Source organism: Falco cherrug, chromosome 7 (assembly GCF_023634085.1).
Source record: "Falco cherrug isolate bFalChe1 chromosome 7, bFalChe1.pri, whole genome shotgun sequence".
NCBI lineage: Eukaryota > Metazoa > Chordata > Aves > Falconiformes > Falconidae > Falco > Falco cherrug.
In genome coordinates, this window is record NC_073703.1 from 62112144 (window position 1) to 62126043 (window position 13900).

At 39.3% G+C, this 13900-nt stretch overlaps 1 long non-coding RNA gene across 5 annotated transcripts in view; it reads right to left on the reverse strand.

The window, feature by feature from the left end:
• Positions 1–13627, reverse strand: part of LOC114017246 (uncharacterized) — a 37608-nt gene extending 23981 nt beyond the window's left edge. For 2 of the 5 annotated variants that reach the window (XR_003562178.2, XR_003562176.2), the window contains exons 1-2: positions 12921–13622; positions 10764–10864 (exon numbers count right to left, since the gene is read on the reverse strand). This is a non-coding gene — a long non-coding RNA (uncharacterized LOC114017246). Of the gene's footprint in view, positions 1–10763; positions 10865–12920 lie in introns of all 5 variants that reach the window. The other 3 variants (XR_003562177.2, XR_003562179.2, XR_003562175.2) reach the window with 3 other exon arrangements.
• Positions 13628–13900: the final 273 nt, after the last annotated feature.

A 13900-nucleotide genomic window follows, 5' to 3' on the forward strand; every position in this document is an offset into this window, starting at 1 on the left:
TGTAGTAGAAGGTCTTCAGAAGAGCTTTGTTCTCAGCCTGCATTTTTTCAGTCATTTTGTCTTTCCCAAATGATCTAAACGGTATTACATTTCCTGTCAAATTTAATTTAAAAAAACAAACCAACTTCACACTAATTAGCTAATTAGGGGGCATAAAATGTTCTTTCTGTCCGTCTCTATTTTTATTCTTGTTTATTTCTGAAGTGTGAATGGGGTGGAAAATCCATCCACTAAAAGGGAGATGGAGATAATTGAACTCTTTTTATACAGTCCCAGGTAGAAATCAAATCCAAGACCCAGAGGTGAAAGGTGGGTTCTGTAACTACTATACCAAACTATTCTTGGTAATTATCAGCATGAGCGTAATTATTAAAATTTCAATTATACTCACAGTATTACATCTCTCCAAGGGGTTTAACTCCACTGATTTTCAACTTGTCTTGTTGTTTTGGTAGACATCCAGTTGGAACAAAGTTGCTGGATAATATTTTTGACACAAAAGGGTAACACACTTTTCAGAATACGTGATCTATATGTTTTGTCCTCAATGACACTTGTGTGCTTCCAGATTTTGATTGCTTGGTAACACTACTTGGCATAGCGAGGTATCTACTTCAATAGATTTAAATTACTTATTACACAAGAAACAAAAAACTGCATCCAGACTTTTCTCTCTTAAAATCTAAAGTTTGAAATTGCTATCTAGATTAACAATACTGCACCTTTTGATTTTAAAATAATGTGCACTCTTTGTCTGCTAATAACTTTTTACATATCTGTTTCCTAAAATTTAATTAGCTAATGTATGAAGCCAAATAATTTATCTATTTTAAAATATTTTGTTTATATATCTTGTTAACTGTTTCTGAGTATTCAAACCTAAAATGCCTAATAAAATAAGGATTTATGATCAGTGGGAACCACATGAAATAATTCTGTTTCTTTATTGATTTTGTATTATCATATTTGTTGCTTACACATTATGTTTGAGTTCGAGTTACTTGGTGTTTGAGCAGCTCTGAGTAAAAGTGCCATATTATTCTGTATTTACAGGAGTGATACTTTCAGTAAATGCTTATGAGAGAGACCATTCTGTCTAGAAGAGGTATGGAGACTTCAACTTGAAGACTGAATATGAAGGCAAAAGTGACTTACATCCTGAAGATGTGTGAACTCAGCACAAAACAAATTAAACAAAACAATGTTAAACAGCAGCAAAGGTATCCTATATTCCTGCTGCTCATCATATGGGCGTGAAAGAGACCTTGTTTAACAACTGTAAGATCCTTAAATCTTCATGGGAAAATGGAAAACATCCACAAGAACTGGAGGAAAGAAGACTACAGTAAGCCTGGAAGAGTACTAAAAAAATCACTTGAACTAGATGATCATTGCATACCCCTTCCAACTGATACATTCTACTCTATTTTAAAAATATTCTATTCTATTCTATTTCTGTTCTATTCTATTCTATTCTATTATTCTATTCTATTCTATTCTATTCTATTCTATTCTATTCTATTCTAAGCTATGCTATTCTATGCTATTCTATGCTATTCTATGCTATTCTATGCTATGCTATGCTATGCTATGCTATGCTATGCTATTCTATGCTATTTTTTTTGGGGGTGGTGGTGGTGTTACTGTTCTTGTGTTCTTTGATGGGCATCTGCTTCTGGCCACAGGATGCTGCATTAGATGAACATTTAGACTGATACTGTATGGCCAATTTTAATGTTTTTCTGTAAGAACTATCCTTTTAACAGTTACAAGGTAAGGCTGCAATGTGGCCTGAGAACATCTGTTATACCAGCAGGATGTTGAATTTAGTGACAGGGTTTATGTGTAATCAAGAATCTAGAGAAACAATAGATGGGTGTATTGCCAGCTTGCACAAACGCTTGATTCACAATTAGCGCATTTTGAAGAGTGGACCAATTCATTGTACTTTTGTAATGTAGGGACCTAATGGAAGGTTTCAAGATCAAACACAAACTGTACCCAGTGTTACAGATATGTGCCTTGTTAGTACAACCATAAGGGGGAAACAGAAAACAAAGCACCATTAGTACAAGGGTACTTTACAGTACAAGTACTGATGCATAGAAAACCATGCAATAGCTTTGGAGGACCCTGACTCCCCCACCCAAAAGCAGAATGTTTTTAGGTACTATAATTTTTTTTTTTACTTTTATGAGAAGATAAATCTTTGTCAAAAGGCAAGGGGTGAAATAAACCCATGATTTTAAGGATTATAGTAGGGACCTGAGCTATTTTGCGTGTACTAGTGCCATGCAAAACTTTGAAAACAACCATATGGTGCAGCTCAGAACAGGAAAACAAAGGCCAACAGATAAGCTCGGCATCTATAAACATGTAAGGCTACAACAATGTCATCGGCTCTTTGGAAGAAAAGTAATCAAAAACAACCCAATTGCAGTTGTACAATGGAGGGTTGAAGTATCACCAGGAGGAGTGTAAATTGTATTTACAATGTCAGGTAAATTTTTCAGCCTGAAATGATCATATAGGTATCAGAACTCGAAAGAATTTATTATTTTAACTAAATGGCTTTGTATAAAAATGAAATACAAGCCAAAACCATATAAAAAAATGATTAGGTACTGTGAATATACTCCAACAATTAATATAAATTTGCCAAGATGTAGTTAAGGGACAGAAATGTCTTCTGGGCACATTGCACCCAGAAAAACACTGAGCATTTCTGCAAAGTAAAACTATCTGCTAAGTAGTTTTACTATTTGCAAATATTTACTATTTGCTATCTCCAAAAATAGTTTTACTAGCAAAAATAAGTGGAAAAAAAACCCCTAGTGAAAATTAATGTAAGAATTATGTAAATTGAAAATGACTGTTTAACCGGCCGTGTGATATTGCCAGCATGTTTGGTTAACGGTGTCTTGCCAAAATCTAGCTCTGCCCCATAAACACTGGCAATGGGCTGATGGGCTGGTTCTCATTCTCTATGCAAGTAAAAAAGATTCCTTTATAACAAATGCCTCTGGCACTAGTTTGTCATGTTACCTGTCCTTCCACTTTGTCAGGGCTTCCCACCCTTGCAGCTGAGGACAATCATGCTCTGAATCCCAGCTGCTGTAGCCGACACATGAACACGGCCTGTGCTCTCTACCACCTCCGCTGTGTGAGCAGTAGCTTCCTACATAAACTGGAGGCTGCACATATGTTTATAGTAAACTTATGATTACACATATGGTTATAGTAAAGCTGGTCCTTCTCTGCCTTGGAAAGTCCTTTTGAATGAAAGCAAAAGTCTCTGGTATGTTTAGATCAACACTTTTGGTTTGTTTGGTGTACTCTGGTCTGGGGTCTAAGCCTGGATCTGGAAAGAGAGACATCTGATTTGTGAGATACAGTGGTACTTTGGTACAAGGAAACTTTGAATATACCATAAAGACCTCCTTCCTGGACACTCACTAAGTTAAAATGAATCCAGAGTCCTGGTAAACAAGCAGAGAACATTTGGGCTGCTCTGTATCCACTGCCTGCAGGTACCGGGATGCCATAAACCAGAGGGCACTGCTAGGAATATGGAAAAGGAGAGGGAAAGGTCAGAGAGATAAATGCCAACAGTCACAACAGAGACAGATGCTGTGGGGTTAGTTGTAGTACAGAAAATGTCTTATTTTTTAAATGGGAGATGAAACTGATAATTGCAGTGTTCCTGATGTTACTGAATAGGGACTACGCCAGAATATGTTACTTTACCTTATATTACAGATGCAGATGCTGAAGGAAGACCTGGTGAATGAGATGCAGACATTTTTGTACCTCACCAGCAAACAGGTGATTCCATGGTCAAATGCTCCAAACCTTCAAGTGATAAATCCATCTCCAAACCCTAGTAATTGTTACTACAAGCACATCTCTAAATGAGATTTTTGACTTATCTATAAATACATTATTTGCCAGCTGAGTAAGCTTTATAACAGCTGAAGGCAGTAAAGGCCACAGATAAATCTGGTACTTTATCAGCGCAGCTAAAAAAACTGAGAAAGCCTTTTGTCCCTCCCCAAAACCCTGTGAAGCAACGCTGTCTTCTCTCAGATAAAACTCAGCTGGTGTAAGCCAGAAATACTTCTGAATGCATTTTGCAGGACACTATCTTCTTGTTTATCAGTACAAGATAGTTGATGTCACATTTTCCTGGCCTCTCTACCATTCTAGTAAACTAGGTGAACTTTTATTGAAAAACATTAAGATGATAATTTTTACCAATCATTAAAAAAATAAGATAAATGAAAGAAAAGTTGTGTGAGTAACCAGGAAAGATTAGCAAGTCTGTGAGAATGGGTTTAGAATATTTTATATAGGCAAATGAACATTAACACATGCAAAGCTGTTGAGCTGTTGCATCTACCAAAAACACAGGTCAACTCACAGAAGAGTTCCTGATCACTGCAACAGAAAATTGGAACTTGGAGCAAAGTAAGCATATATGTTTTTCTGTAAGTTTAAAAAAAAAAAAAATGTGCTAGCCCTAATTTCCCTGAAATAGCTTTATTAGAAAATACTGCACCTAGGGAAGTGATTATGTATCTTGAATTTATTGTCCTTTGTCATCTACAAGTCTATTGCCTGCCAGCAAGTGGCACAGTTAGGGGTAGGGAGCGAAGCAGATGGCAGACCTGTGCAGTCTCAGGTATTTGGTGCTCCTGCCCGTTCTCAGCCTAGCTACCTGCGGAAAACGGTGTACAAAATTGCAGTTAAAATAGTGGCTGCCACAGATTGCCTGTTGTGTTTATGTCTGATTAAATTACAGCATGTTAGCACTACAGCAGCAGTGGATTCACCCTGAACCTGGTGGTAACAGGAAACATGAGCTGCAGAACCGATGGTGGCTTTGCCATGAAATCTGGGCAGATACATACATCGTACGAGCTCACGTTTGTGGCTGTATCCATTTTTTGCCTCTTCCCAGTAAATGCATGCTCACTCCCTGAGCCACCATCCATGTGTGAGCATAATGCTGCAAATCTCTGTGGTGCCCACACCTAGGAGGATGTTGTAGAGTTGCTGTACTCCAGATGGAGAAGCTGCACTGTCCCCAAGACCAACTAATGTGATGAAGGTTAGCAAGGACCTGCTTTTTTTGCCAGAGAAAGCCTCAGGTAAATGATAGCTGCCTAAAACATAGGAAGCAGAGCAAATGGTCTGACCATCTCTTAATAGTACTGGTGTTTGACGGGAAGGGTTTGGATGTCGGGTATCCACACAAGGCACCGCACAAAGCACTTCAAAGGCTATCCTGAAAGTTGTTAAGAAATTAACTTGATAGTATAGGTGGCTTAAGGATATATCCATATCTTTTTCTCTAAATGCTTTGTGGAGGTTTAGAAGGGAAGTTGTGACACTGGGAACTTAACTGCAATGTCCACAATTATTGAGGGTAAATGTTGCTGTGGAAATCTATTTAGTTACAGCTCACTAGAAATGGTCAAAGAATAAATCAGCTCTTTTGCAAGATGTGTATTAAGAGACATGACTGGCTAGCACAGGAGGAGCTGGAGACAAGCTGTTACATGGCCAAGAGCAGGAGTTTGGATTTTGGCAAAGGGTCAGAGGGATGGAGTGAATGGCACAGGAGGAATGCTGCCTTAGCTGCTGGCAGTTGGGCAGCACGTAGAGGGGGGAGCCAAGAGTAAGGCATATTAGAAGGGAAGTTGCTATATTAGAGGAAAACAAAATCATGAAATGGGGCTGCAATGGTAACAGGAACAGTGGTTTCATTTTCTTCATGCAGTGTGGAAATGGATGAAATATGAATAAGGTCAGTGTCGAATGTATTGCCGTGAATGAGAATCTAATGAAAATGAGGAGTCTAATCCCAGGAACAGGCAGTGTAAGTGAAGTACAGATGCTTTTATAGTGTACAGGATGGTGGATCTCTCAATCCTCCATAATCATACTTCTGACCTTAAGTGATGTATATGCATGGGCAAGCCTATGTGTACAAATGCACATGCGCAGTAGGGATGTGCATTGTCATAACTACTTGTTACAAAGCAAAAATTGCCATCCGATCATTTCGCACAACAGAATCTCCTGTGTCAATGGTAGCTCCTATGGATTTAATCGAGTCAGCAGGTTCTGCCTGTATTGCCCAAGGCATGATGGCAGCACCTGCCAGCAAAGCACCCCAGTGTCATTGCTCCTCGCACCCTCTCTTGTATCTGACCCTGGAACCTTTGATTTTGAAAGGACACTGTTTTCTGCCAGACTTGAGAAATTAGGATTGTACCACTTGCATGCTCCACCTTCCCTACAAATCCATTTTTTTCTTTTAGAATAGTTTGTTTTCAACTCTTTTTTGTCTAATGTTTACAGACATGGTGTGAGTATCTAACCGAGGATGCAGAGCTACATCATTATACTCCACTGTATCCAGCAAAACCAGTTCCCAATGCAACTTGGAAACCTGAAAAAAACAAACTGCTTTCCCTACCATACCCCAAGCTTCCAATGGTATGTCAAAAAATTCCAAACACTCAAACCTATCTGACATAAGACTGTGTAACTCTACTGCCTTAAGTCAAGCATATTTTAAAGTATATGATGACCTTGTGCTAGGACTCATAGCCTGAGCATGTAAGGACATCTGCCTTAATCAGATAAATATCAATGTTTTCAGTGGGTTTTGCACTGGTGGTAGCTCTAAAAATCTGCCTGTTGGTAAGCTGTCATAAAGAAATTCAGTATTTGCCCTGGTTCTTCAGTTACTTTGTTTAAAACCAGCCAACCAATCCCCAAACCAATGACCAAAAAAAGCTGTCTCCCTTGATATGTTATTTTTTAATCCACATTTTGATTACATTATATCATTTTTCCTGCACAGAAAAAAATAGTGTAGGGAAGTTTTAGAACACCTGTGCTGATGTTAGCTAGACACGTAGGTATGTCTGTACCTGCTGCTCTAGATGGTTTGGCTCTATGTCTGTGTGCAACATGGGCTTTGACAGTATTTCTGTATTTATGTGTTATATTTGATCATGAGGCAGTAATTTATTAAGCAATGACAACAAGGGATATACCTGTATAAATAAAAGGATGAAAACAGAATCCCTAGATGACTGCAGAAACATACAGAGATACTCCAAGCTCTCTGCTCTTCCCATTGTCACTGACAGGAGATGGTGCTATGCTGGGGATTTGTTCTTAACCACAAAACCATAAAAAGAGTTACTAGACTTGTCATATAATCATTATATTGGATAAAAACATACAGGTAAATTCAATAAATAACAGCCATCTTCATTTTTTTTCAGTTTCCACTAATTCTTCTGTACAAATAGGTATTTAAATAACATAGGCTATAAAGCAGCAGCAACCAGCCAGAGTGTATGTGTATAGAAACTCTCCAATATAAATTAGTGCCTTTTAAAAATCACTGTAAACTCTGTTTTCTGTAATTATAACAAACACTAGAGTTTTACACATGTAATAGTAATTTTTTAGTGTCTTCACCGTTATTTTCCTTTTGATTTATTTAACTAATCTAACTTGAGCAAACAATGTTAAGTGGGGAAACAGATGTGGTTAAATAGCCCATAATTATGCCTTTAGTCATCTGTTACCATCACAAGGCTCCTCCTGCTACTCTGACCAGAAAAAGTGACCTAACTGATTTCACCAGCAGCCTTGCCAGTGCCTGATGCAGAATAGATGGCCTTATTAAGCAATCAGAAAAAAAAAAATAAATAAAAATCAACCATTACAGTGGAATAGTAATCAGCAGTGTTTATACTAGCCCCACAATGCACAATCAGAACCATGAATTCTGCTAATTGGGTACCTTCTGCATCCAGAGGTGCCTGCAATAGGAAACAAAAGGGACTTGAAAATTAGTGTTTGTAGCAATTAGTTTCTGCCTAAAGGCTTAGCCCAGTTCATGGAAGCCATGATTCAAACAGGGATTATTATAGTAACTATGGTATTTAAATGTCCTCTGTCATTATTTAGCATCAAATTTAGCATAGCAAGACTAATTTGGATTTACTCTTTAAGACTAATTTGGATTTACTCTTTAAAATATGATTGTTGGGAATTTTTAAAGTCCCAAACTGCAAACCATTTATTTTATGCTTTTTTACATTTCCCACATCAGTTGTTTTCTTTTAAAGATTATGAGCCTGTTTCAGACTAACTGTAGAGGTGATTAAATGTGTTTGCTATTGAATGGCTGAGATTTAACAAATGGTATATTGGAGACTGTTGGACTATTGTTTTTCACAGAATGATCTGTGCTATATTGGCACGTTGAGGGATTTCATACTTCATATAAATGTAAAGACTGCAAGTTTATTGTTTATAAACACAGCCACAAATTCACACCAGTGAGTAGCAGTATACAAATGTCTAAGAAGAGAAATTTAGGTATGCAATTTTCTGAGTAAACTGCTAGTGCATTTACAGATGGGCCTCGGTGAAAGCTCAGTGGATTATATTAAATTGGTTACAAAAAGCCTTTTGCCCTTTTCTTTCCTTTGAATCTTTAGCATTTCTGACGTAATAATCTGATAGACAAATGTCCGTGCTTCAGTTCTTACCATTATAGACTCCCTGCTGTAGGTGCTTAAAGGACAAATTAACAGTAGCACAATTCGAGTAACCTCTTCACCTTTTCTATCAAAGCATCAGCTGCATGTTCTTGCTTTGCTAAAGCTCTCCATATGGTTACAGCAGGACTGTGACAATAGTATACAAAAAAACCTTAGAATTCAGGGGGGAAAAAAACAACTCGGGAAGAAATAGGAAAAGGGAGGCAAAAAGTCTTTAAGTCAACCCTTAGTCTTAGCTCTGCTCTTTAAAGGTTACACTGAATAACAGAAATGTAGCATCTACAATTTATTAATAAGTTGCCATCCTCATTAGTTAACTGCTGTTTAATCAGTATGTGATTAACTGTGTGACCTTAAAAAGATTGTTATTAATACAAAACATTACATTACGAAACCATTAAGTTATAGGAAAATATTGGTACTTTGAAGACAATCAGAATGATAAGTGTGATAGTTTTTAGAGATACTGTACCAACATTTCCTCTGACTGATTGCATTACATATTGATATTAGCAAGTATCAGTATGTAGTGCAATCAGTCAGTGGAAAATGAGTGAAATGTGAACTAATGAGAGCTAATTGTCTCATATAATAGCAAGGACACAGAATTCTATCAATTAAATTAGTCTGAGTTGGAACAACTATCAGTGTAATAATGTTGATAATATCAACCAAATTAGATGTAATGAAATAAATGGTATGCTAAAGATCAAGGATACCCATCGGCCTCGACCCCCACCTCCTGCTAACTCGTGAGCAAGCCTCCTGACTTTGGGCTCAGTTTGCTCCGAGTTCTGCCTGACGCACAGCCTGAAACGTGCGGTTCTGCGTTGGGAGCACAGGTACAGCAGGCAGTTTTACAATTCTTGCAATTTGCATCTGGCAAATGGGGGAACCCCTCTGGGAAGGCGAGGCAGTGAGCAACAAGCAGTAGAGTTATGCCATTAAAGACTATTTCTAGCTTCGGCACAGCTCTTGGTGAAACCAGGGGATGTGTTGGGTGAGAAATGCTGGCTTGAGCACACCGGGTGTGGAGGCTTTTGTTTTTCCCTTTGGGAATTACAACCGAACATCTGCATTGCGTGACCAGTAATGACTCATGGTGATCAGCACCGTTTTCTCTCTCCTTGCTTAGTCCCATTCCTTCCAGTTGCTGTTGGGCAAGGCTACTGAAGGTGTTCCACAGCTGTTCACAAACAGGTCCCAGACTCTAAATGCACACAGGACACTGAATGGCCATTTTCAGAGATGCTGAGCATACAGCAGCTCCCACTGAGGCAGAGGGAAGAACTGGGGCCATCAGTCTTTCAAGTCTTGGTATTCAGGAGTTCAAATGGACCTAGAAGCCTGACTTCACCAGCTTCTGAGGTTCCAGCCTCTGAAATTTCTGTTTATTGTGTATTTAAGCACTGTATACTGCTCTGTTTCACCCCCCCCACTGTCAGTCTTTCTAATTCTGTGATCACTATGACCAAGAGATGCACGTTGAAAGACCAAGTAATCTATCAGTCGCTCCTGTAACAGGGCTTGGGATTATTAACAACATGAATTCGCAAAAGGAATAGAGAACATTGATCTGGGTTTATGAAATGAGACAGAAAGACATTTAATTGATTTTAACAGTCCTAATCACCTGTTAACTGCAAATCCCTCCTCAGTTAACACCCTAGAAATGTATCCTGATAAAATAAAAAACAACTAAGGCCAGAAATTGGATATTCAATGGTCAGAGACATTTTCAAGTTTAAGATAAAGACCAGACCACCAGTTTTTGACTCACATAAAATTAGTTTCAAATTGTTATAACAGAGTCACAGCTTCTGGACTTTCTCAGAAACATGTGAAACAACTTGATGTCCAGACTGAGTGTGAGCACCATGAAGGGTTAAAAGGTGAAAATCCCAAATGAACTTTGTGTTGCAGTGAAAAATTATCTGTAAAGCCCACTTGCTGCTGCAAGGCCTTTGGACCACGCTATCATGCAAGTATTTGAGCTGGTGAGATATGGTTAAAAGTAACTCACATATAAAGAGCAGATACAGGACAGGGACCATAGAAGCAAGTGAGCTGGTAAAGGTTGGCAAAATAGGACAGAGAAAATGCATGCAACTTGTGAAGCGAAAAAGGGAGAAATAATAATAAAAAGGTCTGTGAGTTTAGACTTACCACAGCCTTTTTTTCTGGCTGAATATCGTAAAAGGTGAACGCTGGCACTGTTGCAGAATTCACTTTGCCAATCTGCATTCCTTCCTGGAGCTACTCTCAGTCTAGGATGGCAGAAACACGGAAAAAAGTCAGGGCCACACAGGCAATCAGTTCTACCAGGGATGTGATGCGTGCTTATCTGAAATTGCAGCTTGGGAAAGCATGATAGAGAGAGAATGCCCTAGCAAAATTGCAAGGTTTGTCCAATGACTGTTATGTTATCCTTTAAAAAACCTGCAGCTGTGTAGGAATGTTTAAAAATCAGCCATACAACTGGATGAAGGGAATTTTTCTAGCCATATCAAATGAAGTGGACATAAGAGTGTTACAACTGAGCCATCTCACTGATATCCCTTTGAGGTAAAATTCACCTCCCTGTATTACAGGATCACAGGAGGCAAATGCTGGAAATGTCACCGTGCTACAGAAAGCTTGTGTCAGAGAAGGGTAAGGCACCTAATCCATGCGTGGTGCTGAAACCACATCACTGAAAAACATGACTGCCCACTAGCTGCATGTTTTATTTATTATTTATTATTTAGAAAGCATTTGACACCTTTCTACCTCAAAGGCTTAGAGGGATGCTGGCAGCTGTCAAGATTCAACAACACACCACTGAACTCACCACAGATCTCTGCTGTCAGTACCAAATCCCAGTGTGAAGAGCAACAGGTGAGACAGGTGAGATTGGGCTGGGCATAAACCCCCCACCATCTCAACAGGAATACTGAATTTATTTGGAAACTGCTGTGAAAGGATTTTGACATATAGAAGGAGCAGAAGTTTCCATTGGTGGGACTGTCCTAACTGATCTCTGACACACTAACAGCGTGATGACTGTACCACAATGACTGAACAGACGTGAACTGTCCTGAATATGTTGAAAAGATCAAGCACATACACTGACATAAGTTGTAAAGATACAATGCTTTTTAGTAGTAGAAATACGGTTAGAGAAAAAGGGACTCTGCCAAAAACTAGCTGATAATCTTACTTAAACTTTGTATGGATGGGAAAAAAAATCAGGAAAGGAATTACAGAAGCACTAAGGGTGGAAAGGCCTAGGGAAGGCTAGCCGATATGAAGATCAGATAGATGATGGATGGACCGGTGAGGCCACAAGGATACCAGTCTGACTAGAGAAGTACCTGGAAACTCTGCTACAATATCATCACAGGTCACGCGTGAACACACAGATGTATTTGTTGAAGTTATAACAATCAGTGAGTGAATAAATTTGTCAGCTAATTCTCTTAATACATAAGGATAAGTGAAATATTTAATGTAGAGTCTTACATGTGATTACCAATGGTTATTTTCAGTGGACCTTCCAGGTCCTTATTGTTCCTTCTACTTTTCATTTAGGAAGACTATTATCTCATCCATTTTTGAGTTGCCATTAATTTCACCCCCCTCATCTGTTAATGGACTTTCTTTCTCTTTTGTATTTACTTCCCTAGCCATAAAAGCCTTTTTAATCCTCCCGAGCCCCTTTTTATTCATTCTGGGATTGATTGTAATGCTACGCTGTGCCCTGGGTAAGTAGCTACATTGCCCCAGGAGCAGGCCAGAGAATTAACTAGGGCTTGGAGCTCTGGTCTCTCCCTGCGCTCTGCTCCTGAAGGCAGGGCTGGGTTGTGGCTATGCAACTTCCAATCTAACCAGTAACTTCGGCTGGCAAACCAGAGGGAAAAGCATTTTGCAGATACAGTGCCTTCTTTTGCTTGCAGGCGATGGGTCCTGCTCTCCATGCCAAACCTCTTGCTGCACAAGAGAGCAACACGCAGCCGGTAATGTAACACTTTTCTGTCTCTGTTAGTCTCAGCTTCAACATTTTAATTTTTCATACCCTTGAGCTAGACAAAGAAGTTGCGATGCTGTGCTGGTCAGCAGGCACACAGGTACTATTAAAAAGCCACAGTCAGGCAGCCTAGGTAGGGAAACAGCATCATGTCCTGGTGCATCGTTGGTGGGTAACGCCTCAAATAGTTCACCTTCTGCTTTTTGGCTCCCCATGTCAACTTTCTCTATTTAAGTCTGGATGTTTTAGATTGGTTTGCTAAATGGACCTTCTAGGATTTGACTGCATGTGTGTGTGTGCAATGTCTGTCTGCCTACCTTTTAGATATTCCTGTTCTCCCTTTCTCTCCTTCCCTCTCCTCTGTAGTTTGCCAGCCTTTCTTGCAAATCCATTCACACAGGAATCGAGAATCCAAAGGTGTTAGGGACACAGGTGATCAGGCCAGGACAAGAAATCCTGTGAATGCCATCTCTGAGGGAAGTGCTGCAGCCAGTGCTTCATTAGGCATGAGGGAATCCACTGCTTGGTGAAGTTCTACCTCCTGTATGGGTTGTCTGGTATCTAATCAAGGGAAACTTCTGTTTGAAGCTTTTCCCGTGGCTGGGCTGCCAGTAAGGGCTTGTGTATGTGCCTTCTCTAACGTCAAGTAAGCTCATGCTGTATGTTAACATTAACTCTGTCAAAAGAGCAGTCCGCCACAACACAAAAATCCATCAGCTTCATTAGTTTAGTTTAACTGTGGGCTGAACAACTGCTTTCTTTTCTACTTTTACAACTCTTTATAATCTCAGGTATATCAGCAATACTTCACAAAGGCAGTGTTTAGGTTTCATTTCCCCCTGCCCCCAATTTTCTTTTTCACAGGAGCTATCTGTGGTACATACATTAATTCAAACTTAATATTCACCTTTTTTGAGGGCTCCCTTGCCATCTTTAGTACGTTTGTTTTTATGAAATCAGATAGCTTTTAATTTATGTCTTACTGGTATGTTTTCAGATCGCTTCCGATGGCTGTTTCTTTTTCTCTAGGAATTAACGTGGTTTCTTGTTCTGGGTAATAAAAGTTTGTAACTTGAGAACCTCCTTAATACATGTGTGATTGTATTTGTTATCCAACAGAGAGATGGGAGGTCAGGATTTCTCCATAATGGTTTTTACAGGCTGGAGAAATAATTATCCTTCCTTGGCTCCGTGCGCTTTGTAGTAGGAGCTGTTCTTCCCTCCAGGTTTGCTCAGTGTGTGTCATTCCCCATGCTCAGTGGGGTAGGAGGGTTGCCATATGTGGCCACTAGTCTGC